This window comes from Schistocerca americana, chromosome 4, assembly GCF_021461395.2.
Source record: "Schistocerca americana isolate TAMUIC-IGC-003095 chromosome 4, iqSchAmer2.1, whole genome shotgun sequence".
Taxonomy (NCBI): domain Eukaryota; kingdom Metazoa; phylum Arthropoda; class Insecta; order Orthoptera; family Acrididae; genus Schistocerca; species Schistocerca americana.
In genome coordinates this window covers 801,173,681-801,194,480 of record NC_060122.1, presented here as the reverse complement: position 1 = coordinate 801,194,480, position 20,800 = coordinate 801,173,681, and the positions used below count along the sequence as shown (strand labels likewise).

The 20,800-nt window shown below is 43.6% G+C and overlaps 1 protein-coding gene across 1 annotated transcript in view; it reads right to left on the bottom strand.

Moving 5' to 3' along the window:
* LOC124612722 (ras-specific guanine nucleotide-releasing factor RalGPS2) overlaps window positions 1–20,800 on the bottom strand; it is a 363,977-nt gene that overhangs the window by 253,899 nt on the left and 89,278 nt on the right. The window lies entirely within an intron of this gene.

Below are 20,800 nucleotides of genomic sequence, written 5' to 3'. Positions count from 1 at the left end.
CAAAGAAAGGGGTATACTGTCTGTACACCTACATGCATGTGTGAATGAACAGTGTGATCCCTGACTAAAGGTTGCCAATTACCAGCGCAGCATACTGGAAAAAGAATCGAGCCCATACCGTTTTCCACATGTTCGCGTCTTTTCAGCTTCTTCTTCATGCAGTTCCCTTGATAGTGCCGTATTTCAACGATGACCTATACTAACTCCTGCACAACCTCCTCTAGGAAGTTACTGCATCGTGGCTTAATCAGATCATGGTTGCATCCCAAAGGCTAACCTGCAATTCGTTAACGAGTGAGACTTTGGTCCTTCCTCGGAACGAAAAGTAAGTAATAAGTTTGTTTATAAAATAACTTTTTTTATACCCAGTAACGATTTTCATTTTTAAATACGCTTCGCGTTTCGACCGGCACACACACACCCCATATTAATGACTTCTAATAGGTTCCCAGATACTTTTTATCAGATAGCGTGTTCACAACGTACATCACACGCCGCACTGTACAGCAACTGAAACGGAAGCAAGTTCGCTCTTGGGCACTGCCCAAAGTGGCGGAGGCTATACCACCCTGCCGAAAGCCGATATCGAAGACAGTCAAATCGACCCTTCAACTCCCGAATAGCATGCAGTAAAACTGATCAATACGAATGCGTGAACTTAACACCTATATATTTACGTACTCTTAAGGCAGACCTGCACTGTACTATGACACGCGACCGCTCTAGTGTCCCTCGCGCAGTCAGCCATAATTAAATACTCCTACATGCGAGTCGGGTGGCGGTGGTAATTGTTAAACACAGAACCAGGGACTGTACGTGTAGCTTCTTAAAAAATGAATCCCAACCCATTCACAATACAAGTATTACGTAACATGGGTGCACTTTGTTTAAAACTGCGAGTAAGACTCGCGCTCTACGGGTTCCGTACAAACACAGTTGTGTGTATACGAGCAGATGATAATTTCGCGTGGCTGAATGGCCTGGTGTAAGTCTTTCTATTGGACGGAACATCGTGACTCGCGTATCCCTAACCCATACCAGTCATACACCCGGGGAACGGGGACCTACAGTTCAACGTGGAACCCGCATCACGTGTTGTTTCTGGCGACTCCTCACTTCTTTGAGAGGTGAGGCCAGGGTGAAACAGACTGAAAAATCCCTGGTCCGACCGAGATTCAATCCCACGACCTCTCCGTTTCCAGACACGCGCTTTACCGTTAGACCAGTAGGCCTGACATGTATACGACGCGCTGAAGAAACTGGTATAGGCATGCGTATTCAGATACAGATATATGTAAACAGGCAGAATACGGCGCTACGGTTAGCAGCGCCTATGTAAATGGCTCTGAGCACCATGGGACTCAACATCTTAGGTCATAAGTCCCCTAGAACTTAGAACTACTTAAACGTAACTAACCTAAGGACATCACACACACCCATGCCCGTGGCAGCATTCGAACCTGCGACCGTAGCAGTCCCACGGTTCCGGACTGCTGCGCCAGAACCGCACGGCCAGCGCCTATGTAAGACAACAAGTGTCTGGCGCGTTTGTTAGATCGATTACTGCTGCTACAACGGCGGGTTATCAAGATATATGTCAGTTTGAACGTAGTGTTATAGTCGGTGCGCGAGCGATGGGAGTCAGGATCTCCGAGGTAGCGATGAAATTTACTTTCCAGTACGACCATTTCACGGGTGTACCGTGAACATCAGGAACAGGGTAAAACAACAAATCTTCGACATCGTTACGGCCGGAAAAAGATCCTGCAAGAACGAGACCAACGACGACTGAAGGGAATCGTTTAACGTGACAGAAGCGAAACCCTTCCACAAATTACTGCAGATTTCAATGCTTGGCCATCAACAAGTGTCAGCGTGCGAACCATTCAACGATACATAATCGATATGGGTTTCCGGAGTCGAATGCCCACTCGTATACCCTTAGTGAATGCACGACACAAAGCTTTACGTCTCGCCTGGGCCTGTCAACACCGACACTGGACTGTTGACGATGGAAACATGTTGCCTGATCGCACGAGTTTCGTTTCAGATTATATCGAGCGGATGGACGTGTATGGGTATGGAGACAACCTCATGAATCCACGGACATGCAGGGGACTGACCAAGTTAGTGAGGCTCTGTAACCGTGTGGGACGAGTGCAGTTTGAGTGATATTGGACCCCTGATACGTCTAGATACGACTCTGACACGTGACACGACGTAAACATCCTGTCTCATCACCTGCGTCCATTCATGTCCACTGTGAATTCCGATGGACTTGGGCAATTCCAGCAGGACAATGCGACATCCCCTCACGTCCAGAATTGCTACAGAGTGGCCCCAGGAACACACACTTCTGAGTTTAAACACTTCCGCTGGCCACCAAACTCCCCGGACATGAACATTACCGAGCATGCCTTGCAACGGGCTGTTCAGTAGAGATCTTCACTCCCTCGTACTCCTACAGATTTATGGACAGCCGTGTAGGATTCATGGTATTAATTCCCTCCAACACTACTTCAGACATTAATCGAGTCCATGCCACGAAGTTTTGCGGCACTACTGCGTGTTCGCGGGGGCCCTATACGATATTAGGCAGGTGTACCAGTTTCTTTGGCTCTTCAGTGTAGTTCACCTACTGGTTTCCAGGAGTGAGTTTGCGAGTAACAAACTGTGAGCGTCAATTCTGAATCTATTGACTTACAAGCCTAAATTATTTACACAGTCACGGGACCGTAGCCATTAGTATTTGACATGGATTTCAACTTGATACCTCCATCCACTGCTGAGGAAAGGTCTTATCGAACCAACAACAGAGGGCCAAAGCAAGAAATCTTATGTGACGTAATTGAAAAGTAACAATTTTCGGATTTGTTTGCTTTCCTTGTACAGTGAAATCTTGCTCCTTGCCAAATTTCATGACTCTACGCCAACGGGAAGTAACCTATTGGTTTTGATTGTGTTTGGGAGTATCAAAATAAGCGGATTTAATAGCGGTATCTTTTGATTGCACTGACTTAGAGGCTTAAAGCTTCTACACAGCCACGGAACCGTAGACATTAGTTCCTGACATACATTTCAACTTGATATCGCCACCCGTTCCTGAGAAAAAGGCTTAATAGACGAACAGACAACACAGTGAACCGGTAAGTGTTCCGTTTTTACAGATTGAGGTACGGGACCCTAACAATGATCCCAACACCAGTACAGTTTAACTGTTACGTACCAAGATCCTATTTTATGCAGTTCAATCTGAAATAATAGTAGATTATTGACCTTGACACCCCACAGGCGTGCTAGTTTTATCCCTTCCCTGAAGTACCCTAAAGTATCATATAATAATAATAATAATAATAATAATAATAATAATAATAACAATAAATTATGGAGCAGTAATTAAATACTACTACATACATCTGAAGATAATCGAAAAAGTTCCTACATGTTTATATAAATAAGCATTTTTTTAAAGTTCCCTCACATCTTATACTGGCTTATGTGCACTGTGACATCACAGGGTTGTGGGAAAAACGTATTCAGGGTGGTTTTCAGGGTCAACTTACTCAGTACTTTACACATTCTCCATATTGGTGATCCTTTGACCTATCATCTTCGATCACCATACTGGGTCATAAATTATAGTAACTGGGTAAACAAATAGAGGTGCATATCTTGGGTGATAAATTATAACGTGAAGGATCCTAAACCGAACACACTTATCTGCCCTCCAACCAATACAACAACCCACCCTAACTCGATAATTTATAGCAATAACAGGTTGGGTAGTAAATTATAGTGATAAGGAAAAAGGTGCCCTACATGGGTGGTAAAGTTTGGCGATAAGGATACCATGGTAACAAATTTATGCTGTTTGGCAACAAATTGTCCGGTAAGGATCCTAAATAAACACGAGTATTTGACAACCGAGCAAACATAAGCTAATTGACGCTTGACGTGATGTCAAGAGAGACGCCACTGGACAGTTAATTACTGGAAACGAGTGATTCAGAGTGATGAATCACTCTAAAGCCTTTGGTAATCTGATGTCAGGGTTTGGGTTTGACAAGAGACTGGAAAACGTCACCGGCCATCATGTGTAGTGCCAATAGTGCATTATGGAAGAGGTGGTGTTATGCTACTGCGGTGTTTTTGGTGGTTACGGTATGGTCCCCGTATTGCACTAGATGTGGAAGGAAATGAACACGGCTTATAGCACTGTGTACTGCATACAGCACAGGAGCACTTCGAAAACGATGTTTGATTGTCTCGGCGTGACAATGCACCCTGCCACGAAGCACCATCTGTGAGGCAATAGTTTGCGGTCAGTAACGTTTCTGAAATAAACTGGCCGCCCTCAGTCCCCAATTGAACAAAATGGAGCACTTTTGGGATGAGTTGGAATATCAGCTTCGTTTAAGATCACAGCATCCATCAGCACCACTCTGCTTTCGGCTGTTAAGAAAGGGCAAAAATTCCTCCATAGATAGACACGTCATATGAAGTGTCCCCAGCAAGAGCTTAAGCCGTTATAAAGGCTAATGGTGGACACACTCCGTACTAATGTTCACTAAGAGGATTCCGGATAGTCTACATCGGATAGTGTATTATAAAATCACGAAAAATCACCAGGCTGGAGTAGAATGTACTACGTCTAGCAAAGTAAACTCTGTTGTGAATTATAACAATAAGAATAATTACACCTACAATCATAATTATTACACTTCGATATTCTGGTTTCAAGGAGTAACAATTGCACACTACCTAGGAATGCCGCAACACTGCACACAATTACTGCACAAAGATCGCGGATTGCCGTGTGTGTGTGTGTGTGTGTGTGTGTGTGTGTGTGTGTGTGTGTGTGTCCTCGATTGTGCGCATGCGCGGAAACTTGCGTGGCTCTGTAGTTAGCGCACAGCTTCCGGCGCCCAGAACAAGCGGGGAGCGGCAACGTGGCGCGGGGTTGGCCAAAACAACGGCGCTTAATGAGGCTTTACGCCCCGGCGTGCACACAACCCCTCCACGACCTGGCGGGGCGACGGAAGCGGGTTTCCAATTTCCGGCGGCCGTTCCGGCGACCACCTAATCTTCCCAGCGAGCGCCTACGCCCTCAACCGTTTGCTCTACGGTTTTGCCTCGGTGGCGTGGAGGCCACTCCACGAACGGCCACCATGTTTGGGCTGTGTTCAAAACGTGGTATAGGCGTCCCAAATGGCAAATTCGCTCCACACTACACAAGATTCCTAACATTTAAAGTGGGTTTCGCGCGTCTACCAGCACCAATCAAGTAGCACAATTTTGTTTACGTTTCTATGGCACGTCTCGGTGTTAGAAAGCCACGCGTTACAGTAAGTGTTGACGGTTGCCGTTTGCACTTCGCGGTTGAAAGCTGCCACCAGCGCTTCTCTCTGTCAACCATCACCTCTTGCCGTACAAAATACAATGCCAAAACCTTTAATACCAACCTTTTGCAAAGCGGACCGCTGCGAGACGTTCAGGAAGAGAGCCAGTGAGGTTCTCGAAGTAGAGTCAGGGATGTAGCGCCACTCCGACTCCAGTAAGAGGGACTAGGTTTCTCGGCTGAGGATCCATTTTGCGAACAGCCAGATCGAAGAGATCCGACATATTCTAGACTGGGTTTTAATCCAGAGTGTCGGCGGAATACGGTAAACCCCCCTGATGCTCTCCGAAACACGCAGTGCGAGATAAGTGAAAATGCCATTGTGCCGAGGGAAAAACAAACTGCATGTGGGGGGGGGGGGGGGGTGTGGACACGGTCATCAAGGGTAGATGCGTAATTGTGTTGATCCACTGTGCCTTGCAGAATGGTGAATTCACCCAGGAAATGCCATAAAAACATTCCACTTACCATAACGCTCCCTCCTCCGGCGTGGACTCTATGGTGATTGTTGATTGTTGCAGTGCCTTAAACGCCAAAAGCCATTTGTTTGATGGAGTGTAAAACGTGAGTCATCTGGAAAAGCCACCTTTCGCCCCTCTGTGCTTGTTCAGTTGCTGTACTGGCGTCCAAATTCCAGCCTTCGTCGCCGGTATGGACGAATGGACCAGGCGCCTGCTGCAGAGGCCCATACGCAGGAAGGTTCATGGTAGCCCCTTGGTCCATCTGGGCTCTCAGTTGCTGGACACTTTCACGTTTATTCGCCCGTACACATCTGCGCAGTCGTCGTCGTCTCTCTCATCTCTGACCCGTGAAGCATCATAGTTCCCTCAGCGCCCGTTTTGGATAAAGCCATTTTGCCATGCACGGCGGTACGAGAACAGTTGAAAAATCTGCCGTTTCGGTGAATGCTTCCATCCTTGGAACGAAAGCCAAGAATCATGCCCTTTTGGACGTCCGATAAATCACTCCGTTTCCGCATTAGAGACATCGGCCACACAGTTTCCGCATCCCCCCGACATGCATCATGATCCTCCAATGCCAGTGATGCCACCTGCCGCCTGTAACCGGTCACACATTCATGTGACTGGTCCGTATATAAACTTAAATTGCAGTGCTGTTTGTGGAAATCGCAGTTCCTAGAAAAAATTACCCCAATGAACCCAAATACGGGGGACGTATAAAACGGTGTATCTACAATATATGTGACGTTGCATATTGCTGGCATGCATTCAGAACTGTGTGACAGAAAAGATCAATGTTACGGCAAGGCCAGGCAGTGAAGAGTAGACAAACAATGTTGTTACGTGATGCTAAGTGTCAGCATTTACAGATTATTTCAAAGAAATTCATAACACACCCGAAGACTATCTTCTACTACTATAGCCGGCCGTTGTGGCCGAGCGGTTCTAGGCGCTTCAGTCCGGAACCGCGCAGCTGCTACGGTCGCAGGTTCGAATCCTGCCTCGGGCATGGATGTGTGTGATGACCTTAGGTTAGTTAGGTTTAAGTAGTTCTAAGTTCTAGGGGACTGATGAGCTCAGATGTTAAGTCCCTTAGCGCTCAGAGCCATTTGCATCTTCTACATGCATAATCATAGGAACTTTATGTAAGTTTTAAATTACGCCCAGGATTACAAAGTTTTTATTTTCAAAAGAAAGATGTAACTTTCACACGAAGTATGCACATGGTACTTTTCACATTAACGTTTAGGCTGAAAGTTTTTATTTACCTTTTACATACCTGTATGTTCAATGTGCCCTACATCGGACGACGACAAACATCCAGACTATATCAATCTCCTTCCACAATTTTGCGAGCATGTATGGAGTTCACCCCATACGCTCCTATTGTTATGCGGCGTCTCCGCTAAACCACAGTTTTAAGGGGGGGGGGGGGGGGGGGGGGGGGGGAGGAGGAAGCATACACTGAGTCTTTAAAAAAAAAAAAAAAAAAAAAAAGTTCAAATGGCTCTGAGCACTAAAAAAAAGTTCAAATGGCTCTGAGCACTAAAAAAAAGTTCAAATGGCTCTGAGCACTAAAAAAAAAGTTCAAATGGCTCTGAGCACTATGGGATTTAACATCTGTGGTCATCAGTCCCCTAGAACTTAGAACTACTTAAAGATAACTAACCTAAGAACATCACACACATCCATGCCCGAGGCAGGATTCGAACCTGCGATCGTAGCAGTCGCGTGGTTCCGGACTGAGCGCCTAGAACCGCTAGACCACCGCGGCCGGCACGGAGTCTAAAGAACGCATACTGTCAGATGAGATTACATTTGGCGTCAATGGTGCAACACGAAGCCTATGCGCCCCTTACGCTGCAGCACGTGGAGTGCCTTACTGACAAAGATCACGAGGCACTGTTTTAAATGAATTCCACCTGTTGAATTGGAGAACGCTAAACGCCTTTTGTTGCTGTGAAATCGCCGTCTCGATTCGACGCACATTTGCCAATGAACTGAAGAGCGAGCGAGATGCATCAGGGAGAATTCTACCGGCTACCACATGAACTATCAACTTACGACTGGCGCCGAGGTGAACTTAGTTTCGATGTGGAAGTTGAAATTCACCCCAAGTTTGGATCTTCATTTATGCAGAAGATACAGCCCCGGGAAATTGGATGAGACATCATGTATAGTCGAAATTAGAAGGGCACCATGGCAGCAATTTCGTACAAACTAGACTCTCTCATGTCGCTGTAACAGTAATGCCTGTGCGGACACGCCAGACAGAAGAGCAACGAGCGCAATGCGGAACAGTGCACGATAACGTCGTCTGATCGAAACGAGCCTTATAGTATTGTGTACATTGCTTGCAACGAGCGGAACTCGGCTGCTCATCAGCTATTGTACTATAAATGCAGTAATGCTCTGCGTACACTTCGTACTCGTGTGTTCGCTTCTAAACGTCCTGCGTCGCATACTGATATTCATGAAATGCTCTACACTTTATTTAAGTAATGAAACACGTAATGTTGCGGTTTAAACTATTTCAACCCTTATCCGTGAAGATGGTCCCTGACTGAAACCGGTCGCTATTTGGGTTTAAACTAAAAGCAGCTGATGGTCAAACATGCATTTTATACGCATAAAATTTCGCCAACGTTACTGCCATCAGCAGACAGGATACACGTCGCTGAGAGGGCTGTTTGGAGCAACGGTTCCATCGATGCATGACGTACAATTTGCAATGTCGGAGGCACTTTAATAACATTTCTTTAGACATTCGACGACCATGTGTGATAAAGCTCATCGTCAAATGGTGTACATTCTTCGAAATACCATTGACTTCATATGTTGGAGGACAGTAGCATTGCACATGGAACAACAATATATTTCAAAGCACATTCATGGACTCATATATGAGATGCGTTTAACATAAGAAAGACTAGCCAATTGTGATTTAATTGCAGAATGAGTTACCAATTTCCGCGTGTGGCTGTATCTACTCATCACACGTAAATTTCTTGCAAGTGAAGTTACGGGTGAAATTATCTTATACCTGTTTAGTTAACTGTGAAGCGATATGAAGTTCGTAATTCTCACAAAAGTTACGAAACTAACGTTTAACTACTCTCAAAAGATATAATGCGGATGATGTATTAATACAAACAAACCAGCAGAAAAATGTTCCTCTCGGAACAAAAAAAAAAGAAGAAAAAAAAAGACTAATATGCTCCTGTTTAAAAGTCTCCGACTGAAAATTGATGTTTCACGTGTTTAATTCTACGTTCTTCAGCCCCTTAAAATTTTTCCAAAGATTTTGACATGCGAACATATTTGCGCTCTTTTTAAGACTGAACTCACTTCTGACTTCCACAAGCTCCCCTAACTGTACCTCATACCAACTGGTCCATCGCTGTACGTCACTCAATACTCATCCACTCCCAGTTGCCCTTTCTCACTCACTTACTCCCTGTAACTTATTGTCATCATCTCTTTGTCTCTGTCATTGGCCCCTGTGCTACAGCCACAGTCCCCTTCGTTCTGCCCTACTGCTACGGTCTCCTCTCTGTCACATGCTCATTCTTGCCCTCTCTTACCGCTAATGTCTCATTCATTCATTCCCACAGCTGCTGCTGTTTCTTCTTGCTGTCACTATACCCCTCTTCCTCCTTGTTATTGTCTTAGACTGTCTCTCATTATCACTGGCTCTCACTCAAACTTTCACCTGTTTCTTCTTCAACCTCCCCCTCCCCCCTCACTCTTTTTCCTAGCACTGTTCTGTCACTGTCATTTCTTTTCTACTGCCACTGTGTCCCTCTCTTACCCCGCCATTGTTTCCTGCACTCTTTCTATACCGCAACCACTGTTTACTATCTTCCACTGTTTATTACTTTTCCACTGCCACTATCTTCTCCTCTCTCTGTATAACGAGGCGCAAATATGTTCGCATGCCAAAATTTTTGACAAAATTTTTAAACGTATTGAGGAAGGTAGAATGAAGCAGCTGGTATCCTACTTTTGGGTCAGAGTCTCTTAAACAGGAGCATTTCGCCCTTTTTTGTGCTCCGACTGGAGTTTTCTCCGCTGGTTCCCTTCTTTTGCCTGCACAGCTGGGTATGTCACTCATATGACAAGAACTTTATGGGTCAGTAAAATTTTGAGAGTTTACTTACGTGAAATTGAAATGACGTAGAACTAACTTTACACCTTACACCCAATTTAGGTGCGTATTTTACGTGTACAAGTAGGGTAACTTTGAACCTATATGTCGGAAACGGATGAAGATACCAAGAAAATTCTCACATCTGTTCGAGATAGGGATCTTAGGAATACATCGTGAAAATTTCAGCCATTTGCTGCGCATAGCCATTTTTGTATCAACGACTCGGTTTTGGTACGAAAAAAGTGGTAAAAAATTTTGGGGGTTTTTCTACACAACCGCCCACGAACTAAATGGTGCCTACTTATGGCCCACAGTATATCATATCGAATACAAAAAGAACCAACCGATTTCCTCCATTTGCGTAAGCAGCAGTTATGTCTGTAATATTCATACTTTGACCCTAAAGAGAGCCTTTTGTTGGGTATACGAATGGGCCCTAGTCCAAGGGCTATCTAAAACATTTGACCCTATCTTTCTATCACTAGTAAAACCCCAGGTATGAGCCCCATAAGAATCCCGTTTTTATGCGCGGCGTTTTCTAACGTATTAGGTGGCGAATGCTGTCGCGTGCGTGCCGATAAGCTATCTGGACAAAAAATTAGTCACCACAGTATACAAGTACAGATTAGTCGTAAAGTCTTTACTGACGGTGCAGCGATGGAGTCACGTGCTCAACCGACAGGGCCCTGCCTCTACGTGAACGTAACGCAGTAGCGGTCAGTGAAACACATATGTTTCAAGCAGACGTTTTACGTAAAACGGGTAAATGTAAGGATGTGGCAGAGTAGCAAAAAGTGGCTAATCGTGTCTGGCTGTGCCCAAGGGCACACGATATGTGAAGTTGCTAGCTTTGTTGGTGTTTCACGCCGGACTATTCAACGTGTCTACAAGCAGTGGTGTAACACACGATGCCACGAAACTCGACGTCACAACTGTGACCGGAAAAAGGTCCTTACAGAGGGAATAGAGACGTGTTTCGCGGCTTCTGAATCAAGATCGCTTCCAAACCCTACAGGAATTGCTGCAGACGGTGGACGAAGGTCCATCCCCATTTGTTTGTGAGAACACTGCGACGGGAACTGTACGCTATGATCCTTTTGACTGTCACCCCGCAAGAGGCCATTGCGCACACGCACATGAAGCCAACAGCAAATTTCATAGGGCTGGAATAATATGACTAATTTCCTGAACACTCTCCCGCCCTGTCACCTCTCAATTGGTCTGCCAAATCACCTGACTTCAACCCCAAAGAAAATGTGTGGGACATGTTGGAACAGCGCGTATAACGCCGACATCAGCTTTCCCGCAATTTGGTTGTATTACGCCATCAAATCCTTAGCGAGTGACTTCTTAAACTGGATGCGACGTACCTGTACAACCTTGTAGACACACTTCCTAACAGAATCCAGGTGGTTATCAAGTCCAGGGGCGGAATTACACAGCGTTAAATGACGCTTGTAATGACTTCCCCAGGGGTGTCTAATCTTTTGTCCGGTGAGCTTCCAATCCTGCCGGTTTTCTTTCTCTAGTTTCTTTCTTCTTCTACTTCGTATCTTCGCGTCGGCTTGTTTCTCAGCTTTTACTCCAAATTACGTAAACTTTGAACACTAAAAACACTGTTTCAATTCACAGAGAAAGAGAAAGAGAGAGAGAGAGAGAGAGAGAGAGAGAGAGAGAGAGAGCAATCACCCACCCTTGTATGTACGCTATGTACGCTGATCACAGCAGAAAATAACCGATGGATTCGAACATATGCTTTTATTTTTATTCTAAACTTGTACAGCTGGTATTGCTCTGTGAGACACTGCTGAACAATCCTTACGGTCGTCGTGGTAACTTACTGTGTATATTAGCCGCAGTGAAATGTTTGCTGGAAAGTAAATTCGATCTAGTTGGAGTAGCAGATTGCGTTTTTCATACCAGTGTAAGAGATAGGATGTGCGGAAATAGTTCCAAAAATTCCGTCACGACCGTGACATTACTGCGGCGTGTATCACAGGAAATTTCTCGTGGCAATGTACCACCTCTTCTTCAATCACGGAAGTTCTAGAAAGCAACCTCATCGACTACAATGGGCTGAATCACCTCTGTGCTAGTGGGGCGCGAAGAAGGGCACTAACTACATCATCGGCTGCCGTCTACGATCACAGGAAATACCTCGTTTATTCCAGAGTACAATGACGTGCGGACAAAATTACCCATTAGTTCAACACACTGTTAACAACTAGCTATGTGCATTCAACTTCTTAACCCTTGAACAGATAATGAGAATTTCTAAAGTTATTACTATGGATTGAAGATACTGCGCGTGTTTTTTTTTTAACACACATCTCTCATCCTAAACCACTGCACCAAGTTCAACGAAACTTTGTACGCACATCCCTTACTGTCAGGCAACAATCGGTGTGAGTGTAACAACCACCTAGCTACCATAGTTCAGGAGATATGACGTCAAAGACCAAGCTTCTCAAAAATGTGCCGCACCACGCGTGACTTTTAAATTTATTACTTCTGTGCTACTAACTCTATTCGCAATAAATTTCGCACACGGTATCTAAATATGCCGCTAAATGCACCTATAAAAGCATATCATAATACCACACACACAGTTCAAGAGAGAAAACGCCCAACACTGAGGTGCATGAAAAATGCCGCATCATACAGGAAGTTTTAATACATTTATTCTTTACTACTAAGAGACTCCTATAGTCGAGTCAGTTTAAGGAAGTGCCCGACACCTTGCAGCGCTTTCAACCGCGACCGCAGACGGCTGTAGGTGGAAGGAATAGGCTCCTAGAAAGCTATGAAGAGGCGTTGCCATAGAGACGTTTACAAAATCGAGTTTTAGATATGTGAAGCAGCTGCGCAAACATACGGAACCTGTACGCTTGAGACAGAAAATTGGCAAAATAAATAGCCAGGCTACAACGGTTTTGTCAGTAACCTATATTACAAAACGGCTAAAGCGGTGCACGGCTTCAGTTGCAGGTTGCCAATCTAACAGCTTCCAAGGGCAACAAAACTTTGATTTTCAGTATTTCTTATAATTGCTGATAAAATTTAAAATGCCGTCATAATCTACTTATTACGTGGTGTACTCGTACCGTAATGGTTGAACACAATAAGTATTAAAATTAGGAACTGTGTAGGGGAAGGTAACTGTCGATCGACCGGCTGCATCTCTGTTGATACTGACAAAGATCAGTTCTAGCCGTCATTAAGCGTACACTGTTGTCAAACATTCACCATCTCACTGGTGAGTTTTCCCACGAAGTCACAAACAGTGAGCTAAGATAAGATCTGCAATATGTTCTTGTAACTGACTACTATTAATGATTAAAGTGTCGTAGCGATGTGGCAACCGTGATTAAATTTCTGCAGCACACATTGGGAAGTACGAGGAATTCACACCATTTTGCCATATTCACTACATAATGTTACGTAATATGCACAGAGGCGACGCGTTGCTAAGCGATGCCCTGCGATTTGCCTTGAACGAGCTGCTTCGAATTTTGGCTAATCTTAAGCCTACTATGAACAAAATTAATGTTTAAGTTTCACTGCATATTTTCTAATAGTTGGTGCTCTGATAATCAGTCAAATGTGGTGCTTTTACCTTCGACGGCGAAATTTCTACTTTTAGCCTACTTGGTTTCCAATACACGTTATTCGGTCTCAGATGCCAACAAAAAGCTCTTAAAATTTAAAAAAATTCAAATGTGTGGGAAATCTTATGGGATAACTGCTAAGGTCATCAGTCCCTAAGCTTACACACTAATTAACCTAAATTATCCTGAAGACAAAAACACACACCCATGCCCGAGGGAGGACTCCAACCTCCGCCGGGACCAGCCGCTAAAATTTAAAAAATATATAGACACACATTTACATGAGTATAATATTTAACAGCTACTACATTCCAGGCCATTCAAGGAAAGTACCAATGAAGAAAACCAGTCGTCTTGATTGGGCACTTTTCAAATATTTCATCAACTGCGAAAATTTATGACTTCTGTGTCTGTTGTAGCGAAGTGCAAAACATAATATTCAAGCTACACTGAAAATAAAATATTACAATATCTGAGGATTTTATTGCATATTTTCTTTACGTGGCCCATCGACAGCAAGGTTCCCCTGCATGTTTTGAGGCCGTTAACTAACGGCTTGCAAATTTTCCGGGTTAAACAGAACTCGAGAGTGATGAGACTTAGGGACTTCCAGCAAACTTTACACACACTTTCAAATATTTCCGAAGCTTTTTCTGGCTATCATCGCCATAAAATAACGAAAGGAAAAAGGGTTTTTCGCTTGCTACATTTTGACCGTAGAACTTCAGCATGAAACATGACGTTTTAATTCATTAGTCCTTTACTACTAATTTTATTCGCAACCCATTTGGCAGACAGTATCCACATACACCACTGAAAGGTTGTGCCAAGTTATATCATTGTATGACAATTCAGGAGATATATAGTCATAAACACAGAGGCACAAAAAAACTGCAGTATCTTCAACCACAACGGTTTTACATTCTTACCGTCAAATATTTATCACACACTTTCAGGAATCAAGACGTTTGAGTCGTTTTTATACGTGAGATTTCGATTCTTTAAAGAATCTTCTGGGAGAGGGGTACTGAAATTTCGAATAAGTTTAAACAAAATCATACATCACATATGGTTATGATTTAATGTGAACGTCTGAGGACAGTAGTATAATAAGAATGTGTTCACTGAAAGTTTAACATGACTTGAAGTAAACGTGGATGTCGTAATGTTCTGTGGCGATAATTCTTATTTGGCTTGTGTTACACGAATATTGTGTACACATGCAGCGTGTTGGAACAATCAATGATTTTGAACGTCGAACATTTAATATCTATCATAACAAGAGAGTGATATTTCGGTTATAAGCAGGTTCATGATATTTGATATTACGTCTACCCAATGCAAGTTGAGACGAAACAGTTTGTAAGTAGGCAGACCAGAAGCTATAAGTTTATAATATGAAATCCAGTTTTCGAAACAAAAATATGTCATTTGCTGATTGTTGGACCACAATGTTTCGCATATAAATCCATATGCTCTTGTATTCACAGGAGGAAAAGTATCAATATTGCCATCAAAATTGGGCTTACAACATTTTTTTAAGACATATCCCAGTTTTCCTGAACCCTAGGAACGTCACTAACTAAGCTAAGAGTCCGTTGGCAAGCGCGTGTACGCAAACGTTCGTTGGTTAAACGGATCTACAGTGTGTGTAGATTGGAGTCGGGCTCGCGCTATAAGAACGTGCACAAGAACAAAGAATGGCTCATCCAGACCGTTGTGTTGTGTTTCTTATCGAACACGCGATAGCAGCAACTGTCGCTTCCTGTTCATGACCTTAAGCGAGCAACCACCTGGCCGCGGCGGGCAACGGCTCCTCGCTCACACTCGCCGTCCCCGCCGTTAATACGTGGCTGTTCCAGATGCAGCCGTCGGCCGTAGGCCGGTATTACACTATCGCATTTTTTGACAAGGAAATATGATCAATTATTCGTCAAAATTCTTTGACAAAGACATTTAACGCGGCGCCAAAAAGTGGGTATTACACTGTCGTCATATTTTTCGTCAAATTTCAAGATGACAGACGACAACTTGTTATGCGCTACAGTTGCTACAACCACAATTGCAATGTGTATGCATCTGGAAGAAAAATGGCGGAAAAAAAGGAAATATACTTGTATCAAGCCCTCTAGGTATTACGTCGAGATAAAAAAAGCACTCGGCAAAATTTGTTACGAGAGCTGCAAGTGGAGGAAGTCTTAACATATAAATTACTTGAGAATGGATGAGACTGTTTCAGTGTTTGCTCAGTAAAGTGGCTTCTCATATTACAAAACAGAATACTCTCTTGAGAAATCTTATACGTGCATAATACAGCCAAACTAACCACTGCGATTTCTTGACACATGAGAGAGGTACTCTAGTTTACAACACAGCACTCTACTATCACATTACACATTAACCAAAATAATTCAAGAAACGTGTGAAGCGATTTATAAAGAACTGAATGGGGATTATATGAAGGTAAATAAATGTTTGGTAGACTGCATGGGCAAGAAGTACTATTTTTAATTTTGAATAATTTAATTAATGGAAATAATATTCCAACAACAACAAAATTAATAATAAGCACGAAACAGATGAAGCGCTTTTTAACTTGTGGCATCCAGAGTCCAAAAATAGAAAAAGTAGAATGGAAAGCTAAGAAAGAATTTTTTTTATTTTAGAGTTGACCACATCCTCTATTCCGGCTTGCTGACAAGCTGCCTGGCTGTTTCCAGATGTAGAGGTGGACGGCTATAGCTGTGATTGTCGACGTGAAGCAGCCTGCAACATATTCCACTTGCCCATCAACACATAATTAATAGCATGCACTGAGCCCGTTGCTACCCCCCCCCCCCCCCCCCCCTCCCATCTCAGTCTGAAGCAATTTCATATACATATGTCGAAAAAACAAACCAACTTAGAAGCCATGTTTACAAATACAATATGTTTACAAAAACACTACAGAGACGTCAAATAGCTGTAGCGACACCAGCGCTCGAAGCGGTTACATTTCACATTGCAGGGAACAGAAGGCGAACGACTTATTTGTTGGTTGGATTAAAAGAGGGGGAAAAGGACCAAACAACGAGGTGATCGGTCCCTTGTTCCGAATAGAACAATGCCATAAGTGTGAGAATAAAGCAAACGAGACTGACAACTCAAAACGGAATGAAAGGAAAACTCACAAGAACGATGTAGGGCAACAAACATGTAAATGGACAAAACGGGCAAGAAAATCACAGAAACATAAGAAACGGGACGAAGAGATTAAAACAACAAAGCAGATCACCATGGCTGGCTGACCTTGAAAAAAAAAAAAAAAAAAAAAAAGACTTTATGATCAAGTCTACGACGAGGTCCTAGATTTGATCATATTTATTCGACAAATTTCTTTGACATCAATATTTGACGTACCAACTTAGACAAAGAAATATAATTGTATAACACCGGCCTTACGCGCAAAGCCTTACTACAGCCCGTCCTCGCATGCCTGCTCCATGGAGTAGTGGAAAATTACTCGACCTCACCGTCCACCAGCCCCAGGCGAAGTCCCACACTAATCGAAGACAAACATAAGCCGACCGCCGAAATGAAGTACCACAGTAGATACAGGAAACGTAGATTACTTTCAACGTTGTTTCAGTTCACAGTTAGTTTTAATGATTTAGCTTAGAATGACTGCTCGCTTAAAGCGATAAAACTTTGCAGTAATAATAATAAGGCTGGTAGAAGCATGCAAGCACGCAAAACATAGACACAAAGAAGTGAGCAGTACTAAGTGTTAATGCAGAAGATGTTAAGCGCCACGGGGAAAAAAAATTGAGATTTAAGGACCACATGGTGTTTATGTGACTAAAAGTAGGAAAATTATGGCTCAATGTCCTGTCGACGACGGATAGAAGAAGGATAGAAAAGGAAATAAGCTGGGCCCTCTCAAAGGGCTTGACTAGGAGCATAAAGTTATGTTTGAGCAATCAGAGGATGTTATCGGCCATTCCTTTCTTGTCATGCTCATCGATGGTCTCCGTGTTTTAAGCGGGCTAGTTAATACTTGTGAAAAAGCTATGATTTTGAGTTAACTTGAATTTTTTAATGCTGCTAATTATTATCTGTAACACATCTAATTGGATACTTATATTTGTCAGTCTTTTGTAGAACGGGCAAGTTTCCGAGAGATTACGACATAAAAAAATGGTAAAGTGAATGTAGACTTTACTGGTTCGCTGCGCACTGCCGATGGTACTGTTACCGACTACTGTGACGCTAAAGTGGAGTTACTGGACGCAGTTTTCCGAAATTCCTTCACCAGGGAAGACGAATGGAATATTCCAGAATTTGAAACACGAACAGCTGCTAGCATGAGTTTCTTAGAAGTAGATACCTTAGGGGTTGCAAAGCAACTCAAATCGCTTGATACGGGCACGTCTTCAGGTCCAGATTGTATACCGATTAGGTTCCTTTCAGATTACGCTGATACAATAGCTCCCTACGAGCAATCATATACAACCGCTCGCTCACCGATAGATCTGTACCTACAGATTGGAAAATTGCGCAGGTCGCACCAGTGTTTAAGAAGGGTAGTAGGAGTAATCCATCGAACTACAGACCTATATCATTGACGTCGGTTTGCAGTAGGGTTTTGGAGCATATACTGTATTCAAACATTATGAATCACCTCGAAGGGAGCGATCTATTGATACGTAATCAGCATGGTTTCAGAAACCATCCTTATTGTGCAATGCAGCTAGCTCTTTATTCGCACGAAGTAATGGCCGCTATCGACAGGGGATCTCAAGTTGATTCCGTATTTCTAGATTTCCGGAAAGCTTTTGACACCGTTCCGCACAAGCGACTTCTAATCAAGCTGCGGGCCTATGGGGTATCGTCTCAGTTGTGCGACTGGATTCGTGATTTCCTGTCAGGAAGGTCGCAGTTCGTAGTAATAGACGGCAAATCATCGAGTAAAACTGAAGTGATATCAGGTGTTCTCCAGGGAAGCGTCCTGGGACCTCTGCTGTTCCTGATCTATATAAATGACCTGGGTGACAATCTAAGCAGTTCTCTTAGGTTGCTCGCAGACGATGCTGTAATTTACCGTCTAGTAAGGTTATCCGAAGACCAGTATCAGTTGCAAAGCGATTTTAGAAAAGATTGCTGTATGGTGTGGCAGGTGGCAGTTGACGCTAAATAACGAAACGTGTGAGGTGATCCACATGAGTTCCAAAAGAAATCCGTTGAATTCGATTACTCGATAAATAGTACAATTCTCAAGGCTGTCAATTCAACTAAGTACCTGGGTGTTAAAATTACGAACAACTTCAGTTGGAAAGACCACATAGATAATATTGTGGGGAAGGCGAGCCAAAGGTTGCGTTTCATTGGCAGGACACTTAGAAGATGCAACAAGTCCACTAAAGAGACAGCTTACACTACACTCGTTCGTCCTCTGTTAGAATATTGCTGCGCGGTGTGGGATCCTTACCAGGTGGGACTGACGGAGGACATCGAAAGGGTGCAAAAAAGGGCAGCTCGTTTTGTATTATCACTTAATAGGGGAGAGAGTGTGGCAGATATGATACGCGAGTTGGGATGGAAGTCATTAAAGCAAAGACGTTTTTCGTCGCGGCGAGATCTATTTAGGAAATTTCAGTCACCAACTTTCTCTTCCGAATGCGAAAATATTTTGTTCAGCCCAACCTACATAGGTAGGAATGATCATCAAAATAAATTAAGAGAAATCAGAGCTGGAACAGAAAGGTTTAGGTGTTCGTTTTTCCCGCGCGCTGTTCGGGAGTGGAATGGTAGGGAGATAGTATGATTGTGGTTCGATGAACCCTCTGCCAAGCACTAAAATGTGAATTGCAGAGTAATCATGTAGATGTAGACGTACGCTGTTCCGCCTATAGGCATTTCCAACAGAATGACACTGTCCAAATAGCGCGATATGTTACTAGTGTTATGCCTGAAATCTGACAACAGAAGACAGAGAGTTACGACGTTATCCGAAACTTTTGTTTCAGTTTGACACTCGGATGGGAAATATAAGAAGTGTATCTTCCGCAACGGCGAAAATTTTATAATGTTGACAAATATGATCACCTTGAGGAAAACATATTTTCTACAGTCCTCGGCATAGTCGTGTTGTTACACCGAGGTGTGTCACAGAAAGGTATGCAAACTATGTAAATCACTAGAACAATGGCACGTCCGCTGCGTGAGCATTGCCCGTTTACAACGGACAAACAGGAACTGATAGCACGGCCGTTAACTGTAGTTCCGTGCACTGCGCGCTGCGGGCGCCACAGAATGATTCATGCGCCCTGCATGCAGCCTCGTCAAGCCTGGTATGTTGACGACCAGAAGTGTGAACAGCAGCATTCTCAGAAGTGACGCATAGTACCCAGCTGAGAAACTGGGCTGATACACACAAGTTCCACCTATCGTGCTGATATTACCCTGTGGAACGTATGGTTTCCCTCACGACGAACTAGATCGTAACCAACAAAGGGTAGCATTAAATGACTGAACAAGGCAAACAAACTGCAAACGATTTAATATTTCGTCCTTCAGCTGTGTTCCGTACTGTGTATGGAACAGGATAGGGGCATGGCCCAATGAAATGTGTAAGATCCACAAGTAAACGATGTATTACCCTCTCTTTAGGAGACTAGGCCCTTACTACGTGGCTCCGTCCGTGCGGGTACAGAGGTCCGCAAGTGAATTTGCCTGAAGAAGAGAGTGACGCTAGCAGGAGTGTAGCTACTAGAGCAAATACGGAGACTTACAAGCAGTCGTTCTTCCCACGCACAATTCGTGAATGGAACAGGGAAGGGGGGATCAGATAGTGGTACAATAAGTACCCTCCGCCACACACCGTAAGGTGGCTCGCGGAGTATAGATGTAGATGTACTAGGACGGTCTTCTCAAGAAATTGATACAGCACATTAATAACAAAGTATGGCCTCACAGCACCTAGTCACTCCCGCGTGAGAGTCACTATCCTGTAATACCCATATATTGTCCTGTAAACTTCTGACAGTATGAGACAACGAATGCATGTGCTAAGACCATTCCAAACCAAGCATTCGATTTAGTTACTACTACATGCACAATAGACTTTTGCTGAATGATTCTCCATTACTGAAACCACTTAACAGCTTATATAATTGCGTAGGCTTCCGCAGCCAGAGTCAGTCGA